This window comes from Phyllobates terribilis, unplaced genomic scaffold, assembly GCF_046119375.1.
Source record: "Phyllobates terribilis strain yellow unplaced genomic scaffold, ASM4611937v1 Scaffold_35__1_contigs__length_13245226, whole genome shotgun sequence".
In the NCBI taxonomy this organism is placed as follows: domain Eukaryota; kingdom Metazoa; phylum Chordata; class Amphibia; order Anura; family Dendrobatidae; genus Phyllobates; species Phyllobates terribilis.
Window position 1 is genome coordinate 3,274,716 of NW_027362795.1, and position 22,885 is coordinate 3,297,600.

Below are 22,885 nucleotides of genomic sequence, written 5' to 3' on the forward strand. Positions count from 1 at the left end.
TTTCCCTTTAAAAGATCTAAAGACGTTGTGCTTCATGTGCCATTGTGACCAATCACAGCACAGATTATATTTTTTAAACTTTTCTTGAAAAACTGAAGCTGCTCCGTGATTGGAAATCATGTGGAAGGGTTCTCTTTTAGACATTTAGTTAGGTCCAAAGTATCAGTGACATGATGGATAGAACTGTGCAATGATGTCACAGAGGGCTTTGTGATGTCACCCCTGGGTATATTAGAAGCCTCGGCCCATCTGCAGCTTGTATCTCATTGACCATACCTTGGTGCTGAGAGACCTCTGGAGATGATGAGTATCATCCTATCATTTCTGTGCTTTACGTTGCTCTACCCCCCACATTACAGTACACTGAGGGCGAGTATGTTCTCATCAATATGGAGGTCACAAAGATCAGCTAATGAGAATATCGCCTCTTGCAGGACTTCTAATAATGGACACGTGACCGTCCGTCATATGAAAGTCCAACTGTAAATAATATTCCATGGACCCTGGAGGTGAATCCCAAACTTCTTCCTGATCTTCTCAATGGGATATTTCTGAAAGTTGCTTGATAATGTATCCATCACTGTATAATAACAAGGGCTCTCTGTTTGACTGGATTGGGTATAAATATACAGGACTTTATTATGTTTTTTTTCTTTATTATAGGATGACCCACTACCCGTGGATCTCAGGAGAAGCACCTATCAAGCTTCCATCAATCTTCCTCTTTGGCTCTTCCGTGACGCAGTTTTTGTTGCGGTGATGACACTACTGACAATACTAGAGTATTTGGCCTTAAGTCTTGTCCTGAGCAAGTGGACAATGTCTGAACCTGGTGAAACAATCAGAAAACTCCTGAGAACAAAACCATTCTGAAGGAACAAAGTGCTTGTAAGGAGCCGATTTGCATCCCTCAGATTCAGGAGCAAGACTCCAGGAGAACACCTGTCCTGCCCAATGGCAAATGTTCTACTCCATCCATGGCTCCTGCACCGCAGGATGTGAAAAAGGTTCCTAGCTGCAACTATAAAGTGGCGTTCAGTGATATTGTCTGGGTCAGAACGATCCCTCACAACAATATAGGAAGAAGAGCTCGAAGTTCCACGGAGCATAAAGAGAGGTTACTGATTTTTCAGAGAAGCCAACAACCCAGAATTCCAGAGCCAAGAGCACCAGAACCTAGAACACCAGAACCTACCATGTCAGAACCTAGTATGTCAGAACCTAGAATGCCAGAGCCTGAAATGCCTACAACACCTCCACTCAAAATCAAGAGGAGAAGATGTTTCCTTAGATGTCTTAGAGGCGAGGAAGATTGAGAAGGCAACTGCTTGAACTTTCCCATTGCTCGTGTTTTCATCACAGGTTAGTCCTATACATGCTGTCTGATGGGCACCATCTTACTACATACAATGCAGCATTGCACCTGAAATCGAATGGATATTTTGTCACACACTTGCACTTTAGCACCTTATCATATGGCACATATATCTATGAACGCTTTGCTAAGTATCACTGTCTAGTATGTGCTTCTGATGAACCTATTTTAGGAAAACGTGTCGAGGTTTGGCATACTATGTACTTGAGTTTGGCGTACTATGTGCTTGTTGGTAAATTCTATTGCCATCTATAATCTACTAGATATTATAATGTCTCTAGTGGGATGCCCCATGCCGAATTGTTGATAACTGACTATGAGCATTGTCCTCTATTTCTTATCTACTATGGTTACAGGTTGATGTGAAGAGAGCTGTGCCATTGGTAGCGATTTTTCTACTGATTTGTCAGTTATATTTATGTTAGTTTAGCAAATTTCTGCTTGTAGGGTCTAATGTTATAGCATAGTGTATGTTCTGTGAGCTAAATTGTCATACTTATGCACTAGATAGATTATAAATTGTGATGCTTATGTACTAGATAGATTATTAGTTTAATCGGTGATTTTTTAAATATTTTTTAACATCAGGAGACTCAAGAATCGCATCTTACAGAAGACAAGAAGCCTAAATGCCGAAGGGTGATGACCTGTTGATGGCCCACAGCTGGAGGGTCATTACCTCTTGATGGCACAAAACTGGACAGAAGATAAAAACATTTGATGGCACACAGCCGGAGGGTGATGACCTATTGATGGCCATAGCCAGAGGGTCATTACCTGTTGATGGCGCACAGCCGGACAGAGGATCATTACCTGTTGATGGCACATAGCCGGATGGTCATTACCTGTTCATGGCACACTGCCGGATGGTCATTACCTGTTGATGGTACACAGCCGGAGGGTGATGACCTATTGATGGCCATAGCCAGAGGGTCATTACCTGTTGATGGCACACAGCCGGACAGAGGATCATTACCTGTTGATGGCACACAGCCGGACAGAGGATCATTACCTGTTGATGGCACACAGCCGGATGGTCATTACCTGTTCATGGCACACTGCCGGATGGTCATTACCTGTTGATGGCACACAGCCGGAGGGTGATGACCTATTGATGGCCATAGCCAGAGGGTCATTACCTGTTGACGGCGCACTGCCCGATGGTCATTACCTGTTGATGGCACACAGCTGGAGGGTGATGACCAGTTGATGTCGCACTGCCGGATGGTCATTACCTGTTGATGGCACACAGTCGGACAGAGGATCATTACCTGTTGATGGCACACAGCCGGTCAGAGGATAAGATCTTTTGATTGCATACACCGGGTCCCTCCCTGATAACAAGGAACCCTGGGGAATACTGGTCATCTTGATCCCCCACTGACTATATACTTGCTCCACCTCAGCCTACACCATCATGGAGGACACTTCCACCTGTGTCCACTGTAAGGTTGGACTTTCTTTTATAATTACAGCAGATTAATAAACATCATAAAGCTGTAAAACTATCGAGTAATTTATTATAAATTATTATAAAGAAATATAAAGTATAATAGATAGCTATAGAGGGCACATAAGATGACCAACTATAGAAAGCATGGTATCGCCTGATATATACTGTATATTCTAGATGGCGCTATTACACTAAATACATCACAACCTCCAGGGTGATATTACCGTACAATGCGAGATCACTAATAATGGCCACAGATTATGAAAAAATGACCAGCTCCATAGTCCTGGAGTTATTATAAATGTCTCTAGTGTGAGGCAGGGACTGGACGAGTGTTGGAGGGAGGTATATTCCCCCAGGACGTCCTTTATGTATCCATGCTGTAGAATCTGCCGTATACTTCTGTTCTAGCAGTCAGACATTTCACTCTGCAGATCACAGGCTCAACATTGTGTAAAACTACCACCGTATATAAGAGCACTCAGAATAAAAACTAGCGGCATGCCGTGCACTGCCCACGTCATGTGTACGGGATACAGGACCTGCAGGACCTGGTACGGCCATTATAGTTGATAGATTAATGATACCTGTGCAGATGAAGGGAAAAAAATATGTGCAACAACAGGAGGAGAAAGTCTCAAAATGTAATTTGAAAAGTATAATAGAGAAATGGGAAACTTCTGGAGATGCAGATAAGTGGTACCAGGACGAAACGTAAGTGCAGTCAGACAAGCCAATGGCCTGGTAACAGGGGCCAAGCAGAGCCGGGTATGTGGTAATACAAATGGGTGGTGGACTGAGTCGAGGTTTCGGTAATCATGGTGTAACAGACCGGGCAGACTGACTGGGCAGGAGAGAATTTCATATTTTCTTGATTATAGCATCATTCAGAGAATTCCTGCTCCTAATTATTAAAAGGGGTTGTCCGGGACTATTTTATTTTTTTTTTACCATGGGCCTAAGAACTAAGAGGTAAGTATTTGCTAACTATATGCCTGTTGGGCCCGGTGCCCATCTCTGCCATTTCAGAGAGGTCACGGATCGCTCCTGTCAGTAATTTTGCAGCTCCCTCTCTGCTCTGTTGATGGGGTGTGACTGCCGATGTTATGCTGACTTGACAGCTAGCTCCCTGCTGTCTAACTGCAGGGAGCCATCTGTCAATGAGAATGAAGTTGGCAGTCTCGCCTCATTGACAGAGCAGCCGGGAAGAGGAAGAGCTGTTCTGTTGACGTGAAGCAGCAGAATCGCTGTTAGGAGCAGTTCAGGTGTGATCAGAGCCGCCACAGGGTAGAACAGGCAGATAGTAAGCAATTACCTGCCTGTTAGTTCTTAGGCACATTGCATTTTTCTATCTCATCCTGTAGGAGTCACCTTCTCCTCAACGAAAAAGAGACACTGTGAAACCTACGCGTATCGAACACCTTAATCCTAGCATACAAATACATGTAGGGAGTTACAATTTATATGTTCGACTGCCCCATCATATGGGCGTGTTGATAGTTCCTCACGCCCAATTTTTCAAAGTAAAGAAATTATAGGTTGTCGAAATAACAGAATAAAAACAAATAATATTGAAAAAATTGAGATTAAAATAACAAAAGAAAAAGAAAAGGTTATAATGTATAATATTATATATAAAAAAAAAAAAACATGGTATATACACCACTGATTATAATTCATGGAATATACACATACAGACCAAAAGTTTGGACGCACCTTCTCATTTAAAGATTTTTCTGTATTTTCATGACTATGAAAATTGTACATTCACACTGAAGGCAGCAAAACTATGAATTAACACATGTGGAATTATATAGTTAACAAAAAAATGTGAAACAACTGAAAATATGTCTTATAATCTAGGTTCTTCAAAGTAGCCACCTTTTTCTTTAATGACTGCTTTGCACACTCTTGGCATTCTCTTGATGAGCTTCAAGAGGTAGTCACCGGAAATGGTCTTCCAACAATCTTGAAGGCGTTCCCAGAGATGTTTAGCACTTGTTGGCCCTTTTGCCTTCACTCTGAGGTCCAGCTCACCCCAAACCATCTCAATTGGGTTCAGGTCTGGTGACTGTGGAGGCCAGGTAATTTGGCGTAGCACCCCATCACTCTCCCTCTTGGTCAAATAGCCCTTACACAGCCTGGAGGTGTGTTTGGGGTCATTGTCCTGTTGAAAAATAAATGATGGTCCAACTAAATGCAAACCGGATGGAATAGCATGCCGCTGCAAGATACTGTGGTAGCCATGCTGGTTCAGTATGCCTTCAATTTTGAATAAATCCCCAACAGTGTCACCAGCAAAGCACCCCCACACCATCACACCTCCTCCTCCATGCTTCACGGTGGAAACCAGGCATGTAGAGTCCATCCGTTCACCTTTTCTGCGTCGCACAAAGACACGGTGGTTGGAACCAAAGATCTCAAATTTGGACTCATCAGACCAAAGCACAGATTTCCACTAGTCTAATGTCCATTCCTTGTGTTCTTTAGCCCAAACAAGTCTCTTCTGTTTGTTGCCTGTCCTTAACAGTGGTTTCCTAGCAGCTATTTTACCATGAAGGCCTGCTGCACAAAGTCTCCTCTTAACAGTTGTTGAAGAGATGTGTCTGCTGCTAGAACTCTGTGTGACATTGACCTGGTCTCTAATCTGAGCTGCGCTTAACCTGCGATTTCTGAGGCTGGTGACTCGGATAATCTTATCCTCAGAAGCAGAGGTGACTCTTGGTCCTCTTTTCCTGGGGCGGTCCTCAAGTGAGCCAGTTTCTTTGTAGCGATTTATGGTTTTTGCAACTGCACTTGGGGACACTTTCAAAGTTTTCCCAATTTTTCACATTGACTGACCTTCATTTCTTAAAGTAATGATGGCCTCTCGTTTTTCTTTACTTAGCTGCTTTTTTCTTGCTATAATACAAATTCTAACAGTCTATTCTGGAGGACTATCAGCTGTGTATCCACCAGACTTCTGCACAACACAACTGATGGTCCCAACCCCATTTATAAGGCAAGAAATCCCACTTATTAAACCTGACAGGGCACACCTGTGAAGTGAAAACCATTTTCGGTGACTACCTCTTGAAGCTCATCAAGAGAATGCAAAGAGTGTGCAAAGCAGTCATCAAAGAAAAAGGTGGCTACTTTGAAGAACCTAGAATATAAGACATATTTTCAGTTGTTTCACACTTTTTTGTTAAGTATATAATTCCACATGTGTTAATTCATAGTTTTGATGCCTTCAGTGTGAATGTACAATTTTCAAAGTCATGAAAATACAGAAAAATCTTTAAATGAAAAGGTGTGTCCAAACTTTTGGTCTGTACTGTATATAGATAACATATATTTTGCACCATTAATTTTGCTGTAAATACATATATATAGAAGTATTTAAGGTCATCACAGAGGAGATATGTATCATCAACTTTTAAACAGTTGGTGATGGAAACCCATATTTGTAACTACAGTGTCAAAGATGCTGAGAGACTTATTTGTCTTTTCACTGGGCTGGGTTTTTTGTGAACAGCTGAAGAGATGGGTGGGACGTCTGTTCACCATATCTCCTCCTCTGGCTCTAATTCATGTGGATAGAGACATCGCTACATAGATATATATTCATATATATCTCTATTTATATCTTAAAAAATTGTAGATTTTAGACATATATTATACATAGATATATGATAGATATGATATACATTAAATAATTCTATATTTTTAGTACATACAGTACATACATCATAGCTAAACACATACATATATATGTTTGTTAATGTTGTTATATATATATATGCAAATTGCCTCTTCAGAGAAAAAGAGGACTTGTACTCTATAGCGCCACCTATTGGAAGCAGCAATCCTACAAGTCACAATCAACCCTTTAACGAGTCGTGCAATATGACTTAGGATAAAAGCCAAATCAGAATCTCAATTTGCAGACACGGCGTTTCGGGCTGTTGGCCCTCGTCAGTGCAAAGTATGAGAACTGATTTGGCTGGTGAGAGGCTCTGGACTGAGGTCTTTCTCTCTGAAGAGGCAATTTGCATATTCAATTTCCCAGAGAAGCATTGCAAGGCGAATAAGCCTCCTTACCTTGACGTGCCAGAGCCGGTGTGTCACTCTCCATAAGGAGAAACGCTACCCCTTAGACATATCATATATATATATCTATATATCTATATCTATATATCTATATCTATATCTATATATCTATATCTATATATCTATATCTATATCTATATATATATATATATATAGATTGAGGAGACATTATAGATACATACTTACATAGTTTCACCATATATACATAAATAATATATTTATATCATATAATAATATTGATTCATTTATATAGCACTATTAATTCCATAGTGCTTTAGATACATTTGCAGCACTGTCCCCATTGGGGCTCACAATCTAAACATCCTATCAGTATGTCTTTCAGGTTTCATAGTTCCATCTATCTATCTAATACATAATAATAGAATCTAATAACATTTCTATGGATTGTCTTTCTGTTCCTATGATGTAAAGTATGAAGCTTTGCCATTATTTGTGACATGATAATAAATTGTTTCCTTTCACTTCCTTTCTGTTTTTTTGCTCCACCTTGGAAACGGACAATCACACACACATCAAACTACACAAAGCAATGGACCACATCCAATTATAGTCACAACAGCTTCCAAGAGACCATATAGTGTAAACCCGCACACAGGAGACACCACATAGTGACCATCACTCAAGAAACACAACACCAGATCCCAAAATACAGCACACAACAAGGAAGAGACAGTGCACAGGTGTGAACGACGTCAAATGATGCCACAAATACAACACACAAATGCGGAAGGATGATATAGAACAGGGATGATGGAAAGCGCAAATGGTGTGACACATGGCCACTGCTCCTGTTAGCACCACTAAGGGCACACAGAGGTTCATTTCACCGCACTCCCCATGCAATAGCATCGGGCCTATTTCTAGTATATATATAATGCAAAATCAGATAAGAGGCAACGGAAATGAATTCTTGCAGCCGACTATAGATTATATTCTAAGCATCCTGTTTCTCCAAAGAAATGATTAGTGTCTCTACACATCTCAGAGTCAGTTGTTTCTGACCGCAAAGAGAACATCTGTCTACTTTCCACTCATTCTAGGACCTTTCAGTAAAACTATATATACTGTATATATACTGTATATATATATATATACACACATATATACACACATTATATAGTTATTACAAAAATGATTCTAACATTCCCCCTTTTGTAAATTTCAATATCACATCTCTGTACCCATCAGGGCTTTTGTTCTCTTATTACGGTTTTCACAGGACCCATCGGATTTCAGAGTCTTGGTTATTTTCGGGGAAGGTATAATGTTCAGAATCATTATCATCAGGTTCCATAGTCTCCATTCCTCCATACATAGTCTTTGTTATGGCAGAGTCAATAAGTCTTTGTGCGAGTCCTCTAATGCACAGTATAGCACAACAGCCACAAACAGGGAGTACACTGGCCACAATGGCCAGAGATATCAGCGCGGAAGTGACCTGGCCAGACCATTTCCCAAACCATCCTTCAATCCAGGAAGAAAAATTGTCAACATATCCAGAGTTCTCAGCCAGTTTATTAGATAGGGCAGTCAGTCCATCAAGGGCATTGGTGATGCTACCATCAGGAGCTGTAGTATTATTAGGGATGAAATTGCAACAAAATCCTCCAACATACTACATACATCTTCTCTTTCTGCTAAGAGGATGCCTAATGCCATTCTGTTCTGCCAAGCCATGAGGGAAGTTGGTCCTAGCTGCTCAGCTATCCCTTTAGCTGCATCTCGAGTGTAATTAACAAATCTCTGTTGGTTGTAGTATATGTAGTTTATCCAGTCTACATTTTTATTTATTGTCACCCACCATATGATGGACTCCCACCCAACTGCTACCTGGTTCCTAGCCTTGTATTCGTTGGGCACTCCTCTGGGAACTCCAATGTCATCTATGTATACACTAAAATCTAAGGATTCTCGGGGGGGTGTCACGCTTCTGTCTACTCCCACCACATACCTTTGACCATGTTCCTGTTGACAATAGGTGGAAGGGCATGACTAGCTGGATAACCGCACAATCCCTTTTAGAACCATACGGCAATCTGGCTGGTATTCTTTTGTCACCACATGACCACCATATGTCTTCTCTCAGGGTGGTCCGTTTTGACGATATGACTGAGTAGTTGGTGTTGTGGGAAACATTGATTAGTTCTCTAATGGAGTTCGTCATGTCCGTTCCCAGGAAGACTGAAACAAGTATAGTTACCAGGATAAGCAATCACCTGTTGTTGGATATCTGTATTTTTTAAGTGGGGGAAATAAAAGTGATAATGTTTTGCATTTTCTTTCCTTATCTGAGGGGACAGGAAGTTTTCCATATAGTTTAATTATGTACTGTAACCCTTCTGGGTCCTCCTGATCATGTAGGGGAAAAGGGACAGTACCTAGCTGTGGTCTGGCTGTTGCTCAAGCTACACAGTTTAGTTTGTTAAGGCTTTTTGCAGTATATCTAAGCAATTCTAACCATTCATTTTTCTCCTCATAGATTGTCTCTAGAGCTAGTTTATCTTCATAGATTAAGTTAGTGAACCCAACTGTGGGACCCATGGACTCCATTATGGTTCTTTCTGACATACTTTCCTTGGGGCATGTTTTGGTATTATTCTGAACTTCTATGTGGAAATGTCCTATTAGGTCTGTTCCTGATGCATCAGATCCAATACCATATAACCTTTGGTCTCTCATCTTAGGTTTTTTTTAAGATTAATACTAATTTTGCTACAATCATCCTTTTTTGTGCAACGGGAAGTTTATTTTTTCCTAATGAGGAACCTGGATTTCAAATCTGTGTGGCCATAAATTTTATACCCATAGTCTTGGTTGTCCATCCAGCAAGGGACCAACTAGTAAACATTCGGACTCCCCTGTTATTTTGGTTTATAACACAAACATATTTTTCTGACCCAGTTAGTTTGGCAGCTTGTTCTCCATCTTCACGTCCTTTATATAACAGGCAGAAGTCCATCAAAAAGGTGACCGTCTGACCTACTTCACAAGTGAGATTTAGATTATTAAATCCAAAACCTCTCCAACCCTCTGGACTTTCCCACCCTGCTGGATCTATTACCTTCCAATTTCCCATAACCATGTGTAGGATTCCCAAAATAACTGTCCCTAGTACATCTTTTTTTTCTTCTACTGCCTACCCTGTCTCCGTCCACCAGGAAAAGGGAAGTGGGTGTCTTCACCTGTTTGAGATGAATTCTCCCTTTTGGAGAACCCCCCTTTGTAGCCGGGTTTATGCTTCAGGAGACTGGGTTTGTTCCCTGCCTAACTTTCCGTAGACTTCCGTCAACCCTTTTAATAGTGGGACAGATGTATCCGTGATGTACGTTCAGCAATTTTGACAGCAGTGGGAGTGGTCAATAGGACTTGGTAAGGACCTTCCCACTTAGGCTGGTGCCAGTGTTTCTTCTTTATCACCTTCACAAGGACCCAGTCAGCACGTTTCACAACCTCAGGTTTCGGTAGCAGTTTTCCTGGGAAAAAATTGGGGGTAGAGACTTATTTGAGTGTTGTTATCTTAGCCAATTATTCTGCTAATGTACAGTCTGATTCCACATCTATTCTCTTGAAGGGTTTTCGCTGAGGTAACAGAAAGTAAGGTAACCAAATGTGTTGGAATAGGTGTAGGATCGGAGCAAAACCTTCAGTACAGTCAACATTGTCCCACCTGAGTGTATCATGACATGGGGTCTATTTATCCGGAAACAGAGAGACAACTTAACCCAGAGTTAGGTGATTTGGGTTCCAGTATCATCTCTATGCTGACGACACCCAATTATACACTTCTTCCCCTGACATCACCCCTACCCTAATACAAAATACCAAGGATTGTTTGTCTGCTGTGTCTAACATAATGTCCTCCCTCTATCTTAAACTGAATCTCTCCAAAACTGAACTTCTGGTGTTTTCCCCCTCTACTAACCTAACTCTAACTAACATCGAAATTACCTTGGAGGGTTCAACCATAACTCTCAAGCAGCACGCCTGCTGCCTTGGGGTCATATTCGACACTAACCTTTCCTTTACTCCCTATATCCGATCACTCACTCGCTCTTGTCACCTCCATCTTAAAAACATCTCCAGAATCCGATCTTTTCTCACTTTTGAAACTGTTAAAACTCTTACTGTCGCTCTTATTCACTCTCGTCTGGACTACTGCAACTCTCTTCTGATCAGTCTCCCTCTTACCAAAATTTCCCCTCTCCAATCTGTCCTGAATGCGGCAGCCAGGGTCGTATTTCTGTCCAGCCGCTTCACTGATGCCTCCACCTTGTGCCAGTCATTACACTGGTTACCCATTCGCTACAGGGTCCACTATAAACTCATTGCTCTCACCCACAAAGCTCTCCACAGTTCAGCACCACCTTATATCAACTCTCTCATCTCAGTCTATCGTCCTACACGTGCCCTCCGTTCCACAAATGACCTAAGACTAACATCCCCCATAATCCGAACCTCGCACCTCCGTCTCCAAGACTTCTCTCGTGCTGCGCCAGTTCTCTGGAATGCTCTACCCCAGACGATCCGATTGATGCCTAGCCCTGATGTCTTCAAGCGTGCCTTAAAAACCCATCTCTTTAAACAAGCCTACCACCTCAAATACTCAGTAAACTAACTTTCCCCTGTTCCCTCCTAAATACTATTCAGAATCTGTTCCCTTCTCTTCATCTGTCTCCACACCCTCCATGCACACGATAACTGCACTCGGTAATGGAGTATTGCACTTGAACATACGTGCTGATGACCGGATCGTACAGCTTTATATGACAATCCTGACTTATTATAATTGCCAGACCTGAAATAACAAGCACTTTCCACCTGTTGTGTCCCCCCCATTTCCTTGTAGAATGTAAGCTTGCGAGCAGGGACCTCACTCCTGATGTAACTGTTTAAACTGTCTCACCTTGTATTGAATTTATTGTCTGTACATGTCCCCGCTTAATTGTAAAGTGCTGCAGAATATGTTGGCGCTATATAAATAAAAATTATTATTATTATTATTCCTAGAAAACTCTGTATACGTTAAATGTATATTAATGTCATAGGGATTTAGCACTTTTAATACTAGTTTGTACAGAAACAGTTAATATCCTCTTCACCAAGGCAGGTTGCCAAGTGAACAGTGGTGGTCTGAGAGAAGAAGATGTAGACTACAGAGGAGGAGAGGGGGAAGACAGAGTCTATAATGGGAGTTAAGAGAAGCTCAGCGAGCATCACTACACAGCCAAGCATGTAGGGGATTCTTTCCCTTGTTCCTATCAACCTTCAAACGGAGCAGCTAACTTGAGGACCAAACATGAGGGAGCAAAACGTCTGCCAATCGGGGTGAGTGATTGCCTGGTCCTCTAGAGCACACATTTGTCTACTGCTATTGCAGGTGTGCCCAGGACGCAGGAGCTACATTTGGCCTTTGGTGGTTACACACAGAGGACTGTGGGGATAACGTCATTCTGTATTTGCACTTCATGTAATATGATGGATAGTGGGGATGGGACAGTGAGGCCTAATATGGATAGAGAATCGGCAGGGAACCTCTATAGCGTCAGTACTGGACACCAGACATTAGACACATAGAGGGACTTACTTGTAAGCTACTCATTTGTTTTCCCATTGCTCTGTCTCCATTGCCGGATGTTTATCTGTAATAAAGAACTGTTTTACCACCAGCACGTGCTTGCCTGTACTATACTCTTCTTTGGCTTTTTAACCCCTCGGGCTGTGAACGAGTAAAGTTACCATCTGTTTTACCATTGCCAAAGTCTCCTGGCTTCAATACCTCTCGTCTACTTCTCTCCCTCAACCCTGTCTCCCTCCATCACCAAAACACCATAGGGAATGTAAACCACATCGTACACCACTGTGAAGGCACAGGAGAACGACGTTTAACCCCCGCAGCCATGTCTCCCTACAAATGTGACTCCGCAGCTCCAGGCGTCGGGCACAGCCACCACCGTCCTTGCGACCAGGGGACCGCAGAGAGTATCCGACCCATGCCCGGCATACTGGAGGGTCTAGGCCCTGCGCTCCGGTGCCTATCACACATATAGCCAACAACTATAAAAATCAATATCTATCATGAACACTGACATACAGACACTTAGCCAATATTATATAATAACTTGTGAAATGAGTCAATCAGGCATCTTAAGAGATTTGGTATAAGATATAACATGCCAGGTGACAATAACACTCAGGTGTATTCTACTTCAACACTTACGACAGACAATGTTTCCAATAATGGACAAGAAAGCAGGTGAGACAAAACTCTGAGTAGTTAGTAAAGTCGCATGCTGTAAATACTTTATGATCTTTACCATCTCTCCTGTGCTATGGCTCAATACTGCAGCATATCTAAAGAGGTTACTGGGCAATATATATTTGTTTTCTGCAGATACATATATGCCATCTTTGAAGATAGCACCTTTTATTACCCATGTAGTTTGTTCAGATTTTGGGGATGCTTGTTGCATCTCTTTGAGGATTTGTAGGTCAATAAGACTAGTCTCATGTAATGTCAGTATGTTGCGGTGGCTGCTTGTGCTGATAGGTGTTTCGGAGTGCTTTGGCCATCAGGACTTTATCCTGAGTTACTACTGCATATTCTGTGGCATTTGTGCCATCTGGGTTATTTTTTGTCTGTCAGGGCATTCTCGAAGAAAATGCCCAATCTTCCTGCAATGCCAACAAGATGTTTTGTCGCCCACTCCCCTACCTCTTCCTCTACCTCTCCCCTACCTCTGTAACCCTGTTCTTCATTCAAGTCTTTCTGTGTGAGGACAATATCACACCCATCCTGTATTACTAACACCAGTCCCTTGTTATCCTTCTTTTTGTCTTTATAATAGTTTTCTGCATGTCGGCCATTTTCTCTCTTTCAGGCTTCACACAACCATATACTTGCACTTGTAAGTCCAGACTTTTTTAATTTCTCACTGCACTTTCCTATTTCTTCCACCAAATTTTCACATTTCATCAAACTAAGTTTATCATCAAATCCAAACCTTTTCTCCCATCTGTCACCATACTTTGCACATTCTGGGTGTATTTTATGGATATACTTCACATCGCCTTCCAGTGCTCCATTCTTTTGATAACACCATAAACATTCACATTCATGACCCTTACCTGAGACATCTCCCATGTTTAGAGTAAAACCCTTTGTAAGGACGTCTAATTTGACTATGGCCGTACATTGTTCAGGCTGATCTATATTAAGAGGACTATTATCTTTTGGATAATATAATTTTCCTTCTTCGATTTCACATATTTTCAGTTGTTTCACACTTTTTTGTTAAGTATATAATTCCACATGTGTTAATTCATAGTTTTGATGCCTTCAGTGTGAATGTACAATTTTCATAGTCATGAAAATACAGAAAAATCTTTAAATGAGAAGGTGTGTCCAAACTTTTGGTCTGTACTGTATGTGCACACGTTAAGGACTTTCTGCAGACATTTCTGCACCAAAAACGTCTTGTGGCAGGAAAAACACAACATAACATAAATACGCACACTTTTACCGTATTTTTTACTTGCATTTCCCCCCCATGCATCTGATGAAAATCGCTGAATGGATTGACAGGCTGCAAATATAAAACTGCTTCTAATCTGCAAGGAAAAAAGAAGCAGCGTGTGCACGAGGCCTCAGGAATCTCATTCACTTTATTGGTACGAGGAAATGCTGCAACAAATACTTAAATATGCCCAAACCCAAAGCTCTAATCTCTGGGGCTCCAGAGTGCAGAAGCAGTTAACCCCTTCCTGACAGGGCCAATTTCTGTTTTTGAACTTTAGTTTTTTCCTCCCCTTCTTCCCACAGCCATAACTTTTTTACTTTTCTGTCCACATAGACATATGAGGGCTTGTTTTTTGGGGGACGAATTGTAATTTTGATTGACACCATTGATTTTACCACTTTGTACTGGAAAACAGGAAACAAAAATTCCAAGTTCGGTGAAATTGAGAAATACACGCAATCTGACATAGTTTCTTGGAAATTATTTTTACAGTGTACATTTTGTGGTAATAATGACCTTGCAGTGTGATTCTGCTCATCGGTACGATTACAGCGATACCAAACAAGTCCAGTTCTTTCATTATTTTACCGGTGAAAATAAATCAGAAGTTTGAAATAAAACCATTTTTGGGTTGTCGCCATTTTTCGAGACCCGTAATGTTTCTATATTTTTATTGATACCATTTTGGAATGGATATGACATTTTGATCACTTGTTACAGCATTTTTAGGGGTACTGCAGAAAATAATGTCATTTTGGCGTTTTTGAATATTTTTCTGTTTTATGGTGTTTACAAATCGTGTTGCTTGTGGTTTTATTTTGATAGATCAGACTTTTCTGAATGCAGCGATATCTCATATGAGTATTTTTAAAAAATTTTAATATCTTTATTTTTAATGCAGGAAAATGGGGGCGATTGGAACTTTTATGTTGTTTTTTTTAAATATCTTTTACAACTTTTTAAAATAGCTTTTAACTTATAGCTTGTGCTATATACAGCGATGCCACAGTATTGCTGCAGTTAGTGAAAATCACGGTCTCCTTTGAAGCACGGCTATAGTCAGGATTTCAAGGGAGGTCCGTAATGGAGCACTGTGTTGTGCCATTATACAGTAAGGAGCACTATGTGAGGCCCATTATACAGAATGGAGCACTATGCGAGACCATTATTCTGTATGGAGCACTACGTGTGGTCCATTATACAGTATGGAGCACTATCCGAGGCCATTATACTGTATGGAGGACTATGCGAGGCCATCATACTGTATGGAGGACTATGCGGGGCCCATTATACTGTATGGAGGACTATGTGGGCCCATTATACTGTATGGAGGACTATGTGGGGCCATTATACTGTATGGAGGACTATGTGGGGCCCATTATACTGTATGGAGGACTATGTGAGACCATTATTCTGTATGGAGCACTATGTGTGGTCCATTATACAGTATGGAGCACTATGCGAGGCCATTATACTGTATGGAAGATTATGCGAGGCCATTATACTGTATGGAGGACTATGCGGGGCCCATTATACTGTATGGAGGACTATGTGGGGCCATTATACTGTAGGAGGACTATGTGGGGCCATTATACTGTATGGAGGATTATGTGGGGCCATTATACTGTATGGAGGACTATGCGGGGCCCATTATACTCTATGGAGGACTATGTGAGGCCCATTATACAGTATGGAGCACTATGTGAGACCATTATACTGTATGGAGGACTATATGGGGCCATTATACTGTATGGAGGACTATGTGGGGCCCTTATACTGTATGGAGGACTATTCGGAGCCCATTATACAGTATGGAGCACTATGTGAGACCATTATACTGTATGGAGGACTATGTGTGGTCCATTATACTGTATGGAGGACTATGCGAGGCCATTATACTGTATGGAGGACTATGCGAGGCCATTATACTGTATGGAGGTCTATGCGGGGCCCATTAAACTGTATGGAGGACTATGTGGGGCCATTATACTGTATGGAGGACTATGTGGGGCCATTATACTGTATGGGAGATGACGCGCCCAGGGGATTGGGGGAGGGACGACTCAGCGCCCGGGCCTTAGTTGTTGTTTGCCTGACCTTGGGGGGGGGATGTCGCGGTGGTCGGCTCCCGGGCCCATACCCTGGGGTTACTCTTTAAAAAGGGAAAAAGAAGGGGGGGTTTGTGTGGGAAAAAGGGGAATGTTCGTGACGACACCTGTAGTTTCTGGTGAGGATCACCAGCGCTCCGGCAGTCCTCTGAGGCCGGTGTTCAGGCAGCTTAGCTGGTGCGGCTCCCCACAGGTGGAGCAGGGCCTCAGGGCAGCGTAGAGAAGAGAGAGTGAAGTAAAGCGTTGGCGGGTGCAGGGCCGCGGAGGAAAGAGCAGACAGAGACAGTAGTTGCAGTCATCCAAGTCTTTATTCACAGATTTGATCGTTCAGCTCAGAGCTTCTCTCTGCTGTCACACGGCGAGCTGCGGCCACCAGGGTGGGGCTCAGCACACTCCAGGTAGTTCAGGAGCACTTGACATGACCCCCGCTCTAGTGTGTCCCTCTCTTCTCCTACTTCTCCTTCTCTCTCCTTCTCCCCACTGAGTCCCGTACGGGTACTGCAATGTCCTTTTTGGGTAACTTGAAGCTCCAGGACCTACTGGGTGCCCTTTTTGGTGACTTGTGGTGAGAACGTGGTGTAAAGCCGGGTCCCTCTGGATAAACTCAGATTAGGGAATATAGGTGGCGACTCCGTCCGTATCTCCCTGGGATCCACATAAGCCTCCAGACTTTTCCGACAGAGACGTGAAGTGCAAAGTCAGATAATCGGGGACCGGTACCCCCTCTTGCGGCAGGTCTCTCTGGCTGGGCCAGAATGAGGTATGCAGGTGGTGACTCCGCTCCGTCCGCACCCCCTGAGATCCTTTTGCCTGTGGAGCTTGTCTCCTCTGCTCCCCTCCTAGGCCTTCTTAGTTGGACCCTGACCGGGGACAGAGCCAGTTATAACTCTGCCCCGACCCCCTGTCTCGAGGCCTGAGACTGGGAACCATGGACCCTCAGCCAGCCGCAGCCTTGTGCTGACTTGCCAACCGAAAGTCCCACGACCAAAGACCTTGTTGCTAAAATGGCCTCTGATTATATATGATTCTAGTTAAGTGCTGTAGATTAATGCTTCCTCCACCCTCACTCACTACTTGGTTCCTCCTAATCTTTGGTTCCTCCCAACTCCTCCATTCAGGCCCGGGGCAGCACTATGGTGCATTAGGCCCCCTTCAGAACTGGAGTGGTGTAGTGTTGAGTGTGTGGTTGGGGTCCTGTGCAGTACTCCATCCTTACCTAAGAGAGGAGATACCACACCTCATTCTGAGGTGCAGTACCCCTGTGGCGACTGAACCCTCAGGGGCGCCACAAAAGCAATGTAGGGCCCTGTTATACTGTATGGAGGATTTTGTGGGGCCCATTATACTATATGGAGAACTATGTGGGGCTCATTATTCTGTATGGAGCACTGTCACTGTATGGCCATTATACTGTATGGAAAGCAATGTAGGGCCCTGTTATACTGTATGGAGCACTGTGTGAGGCCCATTATACTGTATGGAGCACTGTGTGGGGCCATTATACTGTATGGAGCACTATGTGGGGCCAGTATACTGTATGGAGCACTATGTGGGGCCCATTATACTGTATGGAGCACTATGTGGGGCCAGTATACTGTATGGAGCACTATGTGGGGCCCATTATACTGTAGGGAGCACTATGTGGGGCCCATTATACTGTAGGGAGCACTATGTGGGGCCCATTATACTGTATGGAGCACTATGTGGGGCTCATTATACTGTATGGAGGACTATGTGGGGCCCATTATACTGTATGGAACACTGTGTGGGGCCCATTATACTGTATGGAGCACTGTGTGGGGCCATTATACTGTATGGAGCACTATGTGGGGCCATTATACTGTATGGAAAGCAATGTAGGGCCCTGTTATACTCTATGGAGCACTGTGTGGGGCCATTATACTGTATGGAGGATTATGTGAGACCATTATACTGTATGGAGGACAATGCGAGGCCATTATCCTGTATGGAGTACTATGTGGGGCCCATTATTCTGTATGGAGGGCTATGTGAGACCATTACACTGTATGGAGGATTATATGGGGCCATTATACTGTATGTAGGACTATGTGGGGCCATTATACTGTATGGAGGACTATGTGGGGCCATTATACTGTATGGAGGACTATGCGGGGCCATTATACTGTATGGAGGACTATGTGGGGCCATTATTCTGCATGGAGGACTATGTGGGGCCATTATACTGTATGGAGGATTATGTGGGACCCATTATACTGTATGGAGGATTATGTGGGGCCATTATACTGTATGGAGGATTATGTGGGGCCCATTTTACTGTATGGAGCATTATGTGGGGCCCATTTTACTGTATGGAGCACTATGTGGGGCTCATTATTCTGTATGGAGCACTGTGTGGCCATTATACTGTATATAATAAGCAATGTAGGGCCCTGTTATTGTGACGCTCTAGCCCTCCCTGGGAAGGTGAACTCGGACGGCGGGCCTGTAGTTGTGGGGGATGTCATCGTGGCCTTGGCCCGGTCCGTGCCCAGGGCTGTCACATAAAAAATTATAGGCTTCTGGATGAGTGGTTGTTCGACTACGCCACCTGCGGTTTTTGGTGAGGGTCACCAGCGCTGCAGCAGTCCTCTGAGGCCGGTGTTCAGACAGCTTGGATGGTACGGCTCCCCACAGGTGGAGCAAGGCCTCAGGGCAGCATAGAGAGAGAGAGAGTGCGTGGAATAGAGCGTTGGCGGGTTCAGAGCTGCGGAGTAAGGAACAGACAGAGACAAAGGTTGAAGTCATCCAAGTCTTTACACACAGGTGTAGTGGTTCAGCTCAGAGCTTCTCTCTGCTGTCACACGGCATGTTGCGGCCACCAGGATGGGGTTCAGCACACTCCAAGTACTTCAGGTGCACTTGACAGGACCCCAAGCTCTAGTGTGTTCATCTCTTCTCTTACTTCTTCTCCCTCCTTGGGTTCCCCACTGAGCTCCGTACGGGTACTGCGATGTCCTTTACGGGTTTCGTGTAGCCCTCGGACCGACTGGGTGCCCTTATTGGTGACTGGTGGGGAGAACTTGGTGTAAGGCCAGGTCCCTCTGGAAAAACGCAGATTAGAGGATACAGGTGGCGACTCCGCTCCGTCCATATCCCCCTGGGATCCACATAAACCTCCGGACTTTTCTGACAGAGACGTGAAGTGCAAGGTCAGATAATCGGGTACCAGTACCCCCTCTTGCGGCAGGGTCTCTCTGGCTAGGCATGCAGGTGGTGACTCCGCTCTGTCCGCACCCCCTGAAATCCTTTCGCCTGTGGAGCCTATCTCCTCTGTTCCCCTCCTGGGCCTTCTTGTGTGGACTAACACTGGGAACAGAGCTGGCTATAACTCAACTCTGCCCCAATCCCCAGTCTCGAAGCCTGAGACCGGGAATCACAGAATCCTAGAACAGCTGCCGCTTGTACTGACTAACCACTCCAGGGAACTGCGACCAAAGACCTGGTATTAAATATGGCATCTGTTTATATATGATTCTATTGAGGTGTGTTATAAAGTGCTTCCTCCACCCTCACTCACTACTTGGTTCCCCCTTACTTTGGTTCCCCCCAACTCCTCCATTCAGACCCAGGGTTGCACTATGGTGCTTTAGATCCCCGTCCTGAACTGGAGTGGTGTAGTGTTGAGTGCGTGGCAGGGGTCCTGTGTAGTACTCCATCCTTACCTTGGAGAGGAGATACCACACCTCGGTCTGAGGTGCAGTACCCCTGTGGCGACTGAACCCTGAAGGGCGCCAAATTCAACCCCGGTGAAACACAGCATGTCCGCGGGTTGCAATAGAGTAAATACATGGTATATTTCAGACTTCAAAAATTTTTAAATGCTTTTGTAAACAACAGAAACAATCTTCCCATTATGGGAGGCATTTTTCTTAAACGTTGCAGATTAAATATATATTAAGATATTATATAAATATAGAAATACAGTAGAAATTCTTGTGCAAGTGCAGGCTCAGCAGCATGATGGACCTGTCCAAAGAAAACCCTCCACGTAGGGCCTGGAGTGGCCGCAGAGCATGGCGATCCTGAGTTGGACCTCCAATAGTGCCACCCAGACAGGTTTTTGTTCTGAGGTCTGTTGTTGCACATATAAAACCAATAGGGAGCACCTGAATAGGTGCAAACTATTTACAATCCAGTCTGTTGACTGCTCACCGTCCGCTGGCATATCGTCTTTTCAAAATGAACAGCAACAAGGAGAACAAAAAAAAAAAACAATAACAAGGAAGTTCAGCCGCCGGGGCCGCATTACAGGTGGTATCCCTACCGGGGGTACGGCTCATGCTTTCCCACTGATCCTGACCGGTCACTTGTGGGAACGCACGGAGAGGCGTCTTCCTTAAACACCCGGCGTACCTTCAGGGCGTACCACCCGCGCACCCCGTGGTGGCAGGTGTAGGAGACCAAGTCTCCCGGGTATAGGTTGCGGTCAGGGTCTCCTTCCTCCAGATGGGGCTCCACATCCCGCCTATTTACAAACACGTCTTGAGCGAACTGGGGGCTGCGGATAAAGTCCCATCCCGCCTCCTGGTGGAATTTGACTATGAGTCCTTCCTCCCGGGGTCTGAAGTGGGAGGCCTGCGCCTGGCGGGCTTGGGCCTTAGCGCCTTTTGACCGCACCTCCAGCTGATCGCAGCGGACCCTCCGTGCATGCCGTTCTCGCTCTAGCTGGAGGAGCTCATGCCGGCAATACTCCTCCCACTGTTGAGCCTCAGCTTGGGTCTCCCGGGGAAACCTCATTAGATCCCCCCCCCCGGTTGTCCCATCTAAACTCCTCTCCCTTTGGGCTTGTAACCGGGGGTGCTGGTAACGGTGTTAGCGGGGGCCGCTGTTGGTCCTCCATCTGGGCGGACCAGTCCGGGTTGGTGTGTGAGTACACCCAGGCGAGGGCAGGTGGTGACGGCTCCGGGACTGTGAGGGGCAGCAGGCTTCCGGAGGCTGCGACAGCTTGGGCCTCAGGGTCCGGGGTTAGTAGCTGCTCCCAAACGGTAGCGCCCGGGGATGGAGGTGGCGGCAGGAAGTCTAGGAGGAGGTTGACGCATTTGGCGCCCGGGGCAGGGGTTGTTTCCTTACCCGCTCCTGGGCTGGATGCGGCCTCCTGGTCTTGTTCCATTTCCGCCGGGGCTGGAGTATCGCTGACAGGGCGCCGAACCTCCGGGTGTCGGGCTGCAAGCTTCTCCCACATCTCCTTCCTCCATTCCTCGACTGCTCTCCGCTGGGCCTCTTCCACTCTCCGGGTCAAGTTCTGCGTCTCGCTGCGGAGGAACTCGGCCTCCTCCGGTGCTAATCGAACGCTGTATCCCTCCAGGGTGAGGGAGGTGGTTGGCGGTGGGCCAGCAGCGGAGGGTGATTCCTGGTCTCCTTCCATTGCGGCCTCCAGGTGTGGTCTGTCTAGACTTGCTCGAACCAAGCCTTGTCTCCCTCTCTCTCTCCTCCTCTTTCAGGGGCGGTTCAATGGCTGCTTGCAGACGGGCATTCCCTGGGACGTCCCATCTGTTTTGACGGACACATCCATGCGGACAGTCTCTGTAGCAAGGGGCGGTCTGTATTTTTGGCGCCATTTGTGAACCTTGCCCACGATGGGAGGTCTTAAGAGGTTGTTGTTTTCCCTGCGCATAATGGCGTCCATTCTTCTTGGGCGGGCGCCATAAGGAATGTGGAAATACAGTCTTTAGAAAGGCGCACAGTACCCGTTGGCAATGGGTATAGACTTCTGCAGTTGCCACGTGCACGAAATCCTGCCGACTACACCAAGTTGTGACGCTCTAGCCCTCCCTGGGAAGGTGAACTCGGACGGCGGGCCTGTAGTTGTGGGAGATGTCGTCGTGGCCTTGGCCTGGTCCGTGCCCAGGGCTGTCACATAAAAAATTATGGGCTTCTGGATGAGTAGTTGTTTGACTATGCCACCTGCGGTTTCTGGTGAGGGTCACCAGCGCTGTGGCAGTCCTCTGAGGCCGGTGTTCAGACAGCTCAGATGGTACGGCTACCCACAGGTGGAGCAAGGCCTCAGGGCAGCATAGAGAGAGAGAGAGCGTAGAATAGAGCGTTGGCGGGTGCAGAGCCGCGGAGTAAGGAACAGACAGAGACAAAGGTTAAAGTCATCCAAGTCTTTACTCACAGGTGTAGTGGTTCAGCTCAGAGCTTCTCTCTGCTGTCACACGGCGTGTTGCCAGGATGGGGTTTGTGGCGCCCTGCTGTGCATGGAGCCACAGATCCTGGAGGGGTGTATTAAATGATTTCTCCACAAGATGCCCTCGGAGCATACACACACCTTCACCCTACCTCAGTCCACCAGAGGGAG